We start from the raw sequence: 6587 nt of genomic DNA, 5'->3' as shown, positions 1-6587 counted from the left end.
CCTTCTATGTGGATGCAGAGCCCTGAGTGGTCGGGCCATCTGCTGTGCTCCCACGCATTAGCAGGAGCTGGGTGTGGTGGAGCAGTTGGGCCGGCCTCAGGCTTCAGAGTCAGAGGGGATAGCTTTAGCCCACCTGCCTCATGCTGTTGCCTCGTAGTGTCAATGTGGCCTCATTCTTTTATATATATATATAAATTATTACTATCATCATATTATGATACAGTTCCATAAGCCTTGGGATTTCCCCTACCTCCAACCCCTGATTCCACCCCACACACACCGAGTTCTCCCACATCACTACAACAGCATAGTTCCTCATAAGTCCATCTTTGTGGGCACGGACATCCCATTGTCAAGACACATCCAACAGTTTCCCTGGGAATCCATCCTCAATCTGCACCCCATCCTCATGTCTAGACACATCAGTCTGCACTACACAGTCAATATAAATCCCTCCAAGTGAAAAGCCATAAAATAAAATCAACAACAGGAAGAAAAACAAAAATTAACAATGCCATGAAGTTGAACAACATGCCACTGGATAGGACAGTCTCCATTACACAGTTACTACACATTTCCTCAAAGGGAAAGCCACAAAACAAGAAGAAAAAAAAATTAAAAATGCCATGAAATTAAAGAACATGGTACTGAATAACTAATGTGCTGCTGAGGAAGTGAAAAAGGAAATCAAGAATCATCTTTTAAGAAAACGATGCTACTGGGGCCCGGTGGCATGGCCTAGCGGCTAAAGTCCTCGCCTTGAACATGCCGGGATCCCACACGGGCGCCAGTTCTAATCCGGGCAGTCCCACTTCCCATCCAGCTCCCTGCTTGTGGCCTGGGAAAGCAGGCCCAAAGGACGGCCCAACGCCTTGGGACCCTGCACCCATGTGGGAGACCTGGAAGAGGTTCCTGGTTCCCGGCTCCGGATGGGCACAGAACCGGCCATTGCGCTCACTTGGGGAGTGAATCATCAGACGGAAGATCTTCCTCTCTGTCTCTCCTCCTCTCTGTATATCTGACTTTGTAATAAGATAAATAAATCTTAAAAAAGAATGATGCTACTGTATGATCTGAGTCATTAAAGAATTTAATGAGAAAAAAACGTGTTTTGAAGAAATGAAGTTAAAAACATCAAAATCCATGAGATACGGTTTCTGCTGATCTTTGTTGGTGAGATGTATCTCCTGTAGGCAACAAATAGATTTTTTTAAATCCAGTTTACTAATCTATGATGTTTGATTGATGGATTTAATCCATTTGCACTCAGGGTTGATATGAATGGGTGGTAATTTGGTCCTGTCACTTAGCAATGGGTTCATTGATTCAGTCCTCTATTGTTCTTTTACGGGGATGTTCTTCACATTTGCCTTTGGTTTTGGTGGGTGCTATTCCTTTTCTCTGTCAAGAGAACATCTTTAAGTATCATTTGTAGGGCAGGTTTGGAAGAGGTGTATTCTTTTAACTTTATTGTGGAAGAATTTTATTTCATTTTCAAAGGCAAAACAAAGCTTTGCTGGGTACAGTATTCTGGGCCAACAATTTTTTTGCTTTTGGAATCTGGAATATGTCGTTCCATTCTCTTCTGGCCTGCAGTTTCAGCTGTGAGTCTGTTGCCATTACTTTATATGTCAATTGTTTTTCATGAGCACCTTTTTAAAAAAGATTTTTAAATTTTTATTTCAAAGTCAGATATACAGAGAGAGGAGGAGAGACAGAGAGGAAGATCTGTCCGATGATTCACTCCCCAAGTGGCCGCAACAGCTGGTGCTGTGCTGATCCGAAGCCAGGAGTCAGGAACCTCCTTCAGGTCTTCCACATGAGTGCAGGGTCCCAAGGCGTTGGGCCATTCTCGACTGCTTTTCCCAGGCCACAAGCAGGGAGCTGGATGGAAAGTGGAGCAGCCGGGATTAGAACTGGCGTCCATATGAGATCCCAGCACGTTCAAGGCGAGGACTTTAGCCACTAGGCCATTGTGCCAGACCCACACAAGCACATTTAAGGATCTTTTCCTTAGTTCAATTGAAGAGAACTTGGTTATCACGTCATAGTGAAGATCGCTTTTGGTCAACTCTGTATCCCCCATTTTCTCAATGTATTCCTCAGTTAATTCTGAGTTTGGCAAAGGGTTTTGCTCTTTGCGGGGAGTCTTCAATAATATTCATTGTACCTTTGTCTTTTCTTTTGCTCTTGGTCATTGTACTTCTGGTTAGCAGAATCTCCTTAGGGCAGGATTCCAAGCTGTTTCAGCCATAGGTCTGCAGTTGAATTACTTATTATGGTTGGTACATGGCTGTTTGTTTGCAGTCATTTGCACCATTCCCTCCAGTGAGTTTCAGATCTGCGCTCTTATGTTAAATATCCACCATGGTCTGCATAGCCCAGGTCCTGGCTCAGCATTCTGCCTCCTGTGATCCCACACTGTAGTTGCACCGTTGTCTGTACATTTCTCTGACTTCTGGTTTGTGCAGTTCCCAGGATAATAGCACACGCACAGGTCACAGTTGTCAGAGCCTTTGCCACACTACAAAATGGTATCTGATGTGAAACTCCTGGAGTTCTTGATCTGATGGCCCTTAGATCTGGGGATTATCTGGACTTATTTTTGATGGAACCTGAAGGACGCCACATTGTTGCAACTCACTGAGCCAGAAATGAGTTCGCTCCCAGCTTCGTGCACACCCAGTCCTGCTCAAAGTCATTGCCTCCCTACACAAGGTGGCGCCTGATTCGCTCTAGTGGGGGTTCTGACACCACCTATTTGGGATCTGCTGCTCTGTCTCTGCTCATGGTCACTTCAAACAAACCAACAGGACAGGCAGTTCTTTGTCTGGGTTCACCTCCTCAGCTTCCGGTGGACGACTCCTCCCACCTGGTTATTAGTTGAGTTCTAGCCCCAGGTGCAGTTCAGATCACTGCTTGCTGAATGCTGCTGGTGTATTGGGTCACTCTGGCAACACACCATTGTTTCCGCTGCTTTCCTGTGTCTGTCAGTCTCCAGGTGTCCCTTTGCTGTCAGTCTGTCCTGTTTCCTGGAATGTGTCCTTCCCGCTTTACCCTGGCTAATGCTTCTCCATCTATTTAAATGTGTCCTCATCCTATCCCACCATCTTGATTATTGGCCTCATTCTCTTCATTGTCTTTCATGTTGGTTTTTGGTTTTTGTTAGCTTGAAGGGCAGAATTAGAGCAAGGAGAGATGTTCTAGCCTATCCTGACAGGTGGACTCAGCAGGAGTTGGTGGCAGGGTGCAGCCCAGCTGAGCCCTCCCTGCTGTCCTCCCAGAAGCCCTATATGGAGCACGTGAGCCGTGAGCGCTAGGATGGTTTGTTCACATTTGTAGAGGCTGAAGTGGTGCCCGAAATGCTGCCATCACGGATGGGCAAGGCTGCTGCTCCAGTAGGGGGTGGTGAGGGTCTGGGCCCTGCACCCTGTGAGAGACCTGGAGGTGCTCTGGCCTTCGGGCTGGCTCAGTGTTGGCTGTTGCAGCCATCTGGGGAGTTCTCCCTCACTCTGACTCAGATAAATGGAGGGCCCGGCGGCATGGCCTAGCAGCTAAAGTTCTCGCCCTGAATGTGCCAGGATCCCATATGGGCACCGGTTCTAATCCCAGCAGCTCCACTTCCCATCCAGCTCCCTGCTTGTGGCCTGGGAAAGCAGTTGAGGACGGCCCAACGCCTTGGGACCCTGCACCCGTGTGGGAGATCTGGAGGAGGTTCCAGGTTCCTGGCTTCAGATCAGCGCAGTACCGGCCCGTTGCGGCTCACTTGGGGAGTGAATCATCGGATGGAGGATCTTCCTCTCTGTCCTCCTCTTTATATCTGACTTTGCAATAAAAATAAATACATCTTATAAAAATACAATTTTCTAAAATTCTAAAAAAGTCTTAAAGAGGTTCCTGCTGTTTGCCCCCCCTCCCCGACACCTGCGAGGCCAGGCTAGGGCAGCGGCAGAGACCTCAGGCACCCCCCACCTCAGTAGGCAGCTGGGATTGAAAGTGGGGCTAGATCCAGGTTCTCTGATGGGGGGACGGGAAGGCATTCCCGCCAGCACGGACTCAAACGGAGCACACAACGCCTGCCCCTGGTTTATGTATGAGACACCTTTCATCTGTTAGCGCACTCCGCAGATGGCCACAACGGCCACAGCTAGACCAGGCTGAAGCAAGAAGCTTCTTGGGGATCTCCTACCGAGGCCCCGGGATTTGGCCTTCACCTGCTTCTTTCCCAGACCGTGAGCAGGGAACCGACTGACACCCCAGGAGGCGGCAGTGAGCCCCTAGCCTTAGAAGTGGGGACTGGCCACATGTCGCAGAGCTGTCCACAAGGGGCAAGGCCTGCCAGGATCGCAGCATCTCGGCTCTGGAGTGGGTCAAGGGCAGCCGGGCGCTCACCACTGTCCACTCCAGAGTCTGCCATGGCTCCGGGAAAGAGATGAGGTGATGATGCTGGGTCAGGGAGGAAGCAAGTCCGCTCGGCGCCTGCGGCCCGTGGGAGAGGGTGCTCCCTGGCCGGCTCGCGGGGGGACCAGAGACTCAGAGAGACCAGCCCGCACCGTGGCTCCGGGCGGCTGTCCTGCACCGGACGGCTGTCCTCACCGGGCAGCTCTCCTGCCCTGGACGGCTCTCCTGCACCGGCCCCGGAGGGCTCTCCTGCCCCGGATGGCTCTCCTGCCCCGGGCGGCTGTCCTGCACTGGCCCCGCCCCGCGGGCTGTCAGTGGGACCCCGCCCCCGCGGCGCGCAGACGCAGTGCGGCCTGCTGGGGCCCACGTCCTTCCGGGGGCGCGCGCGCCGGTGCGGGTGCGTGCGTGAGCGTGCGCGTCCCCGCCGCCGCTGCTGCCGGTGCAGCTCCCGCGCCCGCCGCCGCCCGGGTTCCAGGCCGAGGATCGTCGGCCGCGCAGAGCGCCGCGGAGCGGGAGGCGAGCCGCGAGCCGGCGGGGCGGGCCGACTCCCAGGTGAGCGGGCGCGGGTACCGGCGCCGCCGCAGCCGGAAATGGCGGCCGCTGCGGGGGTGCGCCGCGGCCGGGGTGCGGCGGGATGCGCCCGGGCCTCACCTGCTCCGCCGCGGCGCGGGCGGCCGCTCCCCCATTGGCCGCGCGTGGGGGCGGTGCTTGGGCGGGGCGGGGCTCGGGGCTCCGGTACCGACCCCCATGCGCCGGGGTCGGGGGCCGCGGTGTGGACGGGGCTGCGGGTGGACGGGGCTGCAGTGTGGACGAGCCTCGGTGTGGACAGGGCTGCGGGGTGGACGGGCCGCTGTGTGGACAGGGCTGCGGAGTGGACAGAGTATGGAGAGGGCTGCAGTGTATGAGCCTCGGTGTGGACGCGGCTGCAGGGTGGACAGGCCGCAGTGTGGACGGGCCACGGTGTGGACGGGGCTAGACCTTGGACGGGTCACAGTGTGGACGGGGCCACAGTGTGGATGGGGCTGCACCCTGGACAGGGCCGCGATGTGGATGGGGCCACAGTGTGGACGGGGCTGCAATGTGGACGGCCTTTGGAGTGGAGTGGAGGGGCAGTGGTATGGACGGGACCACAGTGTGGATGGGGCCACGGTGTGGCATGGACAGGGCCATAGAGTAGACGGGGCACAGAGTGGACGGGGCTGCAGTATGAATGGGCTACGGAGTGGATGGGCTATAGTGTGGACGGGCCGTGGAGTCCATGGGGCTGCAGTGTGGACGGGCTGCAGGGTGGATGGGGTAGTAGTGTGGACAGGCCTCTGGACTGGTTGGGCCATGGAGTAGATGGGTCGCAGTGTGGACAGGGCCGCGGTGTGGACGGCCATGGAGTGGACAGGGCCTCAGTGTGTGGATGGGCTGTGGCGTGGATAGGCCTCAGGACTGGGTCACCGAGTGGATAGGCCACGGTGTGGACAGGGCTCTGGACTGGTTGGGCCATGGAGTGGATGGCCTGCTGTGTGGATGGGCAGCAGTGTGGATGCCGGAGGCCTTCGTACCATGTGCTGTGCTGCTGTGGTCTCCCAGTCCCTGGCTGTCACGATCGTGGGAGGCTGGAGCGCAGGGATTTCTGGTCATCCCTGTCTGTAGACACGGACACTGAGCGTGCATCTGGCACTTTATCAGGCGTCATGGGGGAGGATTCTTGCTGGAAGTGTGGCTCCTTGGATGCCCGGGCTAGCCACACTGCCCTGAAGGAGGCATCTCCACACGGTGTGCTTCCTTTTCTTGTCATGTGAAGTACAGGGCACTTGTCAGGCTCAGAGGTTGGGCCTGGTCCTCTGTGTGCTCAGAGTGGCAGGGGCAGGGTGGGAGCGGGTGGCCCTACCTTTGGGTAACAAGGAAGGGAAAGTAAGGTCATTGAAACTGTCAAGGCTTTATGCAACTGTTTTTAAACTTCATTTATTTCAAAGAGCCACAAACTAGAGATTTTTTTATCTGCTGGTTCACTCCCCCAAATGGCTGTGACAGCCGGGGCAGAACTAGACAGAACTGGGAGCCAGGAGCTTCTGGGTCCCCCCACATGGGTACATGGTGGGAGGTGGTTGGAGTCTGGATCATGGCAGGGAGTAGGGTGGAGCTGGGGTCTGCCTGTGTCAGGAGTGAGTAGGCTGAACCTGCAGGGTTTGGAG

At 54.9% G+C, this 6587-nt stretch overlaps 1 protein-coding gene across 4 annotated transcripts in view; it reads left to right on the top strand.

Annotated features, from left to right (window-relative positions):
* DNAJC5 (DnaJ heat shock protein family (Hsp40) member C5) overlaps positions 1-6587 on the top strand; it is a 77343-nt gene that overhangs the window by 49726 nt on the left and 21030 nt on the right. For 2 of the 4 annotated variants that reach the window (XR_009247413.1, XR_009247414.1), the window contains exon 1: positions 4786-4953. The gene's annotated coding sequence lies outside the window, so the exon portion shown is untranslated. Of the gene's footprint in view, positions 1-4785; positions 4954-6587 lie in introns of those variants that run through there. The other 2 variants (XM_058679265.1, XM_058679264.1) reach the window with 2 other exon arrangements.

This window comes from Ochotona princeps, chromosome 22 (genome assembly GCF_030435755.1).
Source record: "Ochotona princeps isolate mOchPri1 chromosome 22, mOchPri1.hap1, whole genome shotgun sequence".
Taxonomy (NCBI): Eukaryota; Metazoa; Chordata; class Mammalia; order Lagomorpha; family Ochotonidae; genus Ochotona; species Ochotona princeps.
This window is presented reverse-complemented; position numbering and strand designations above follow the sequence as displayed.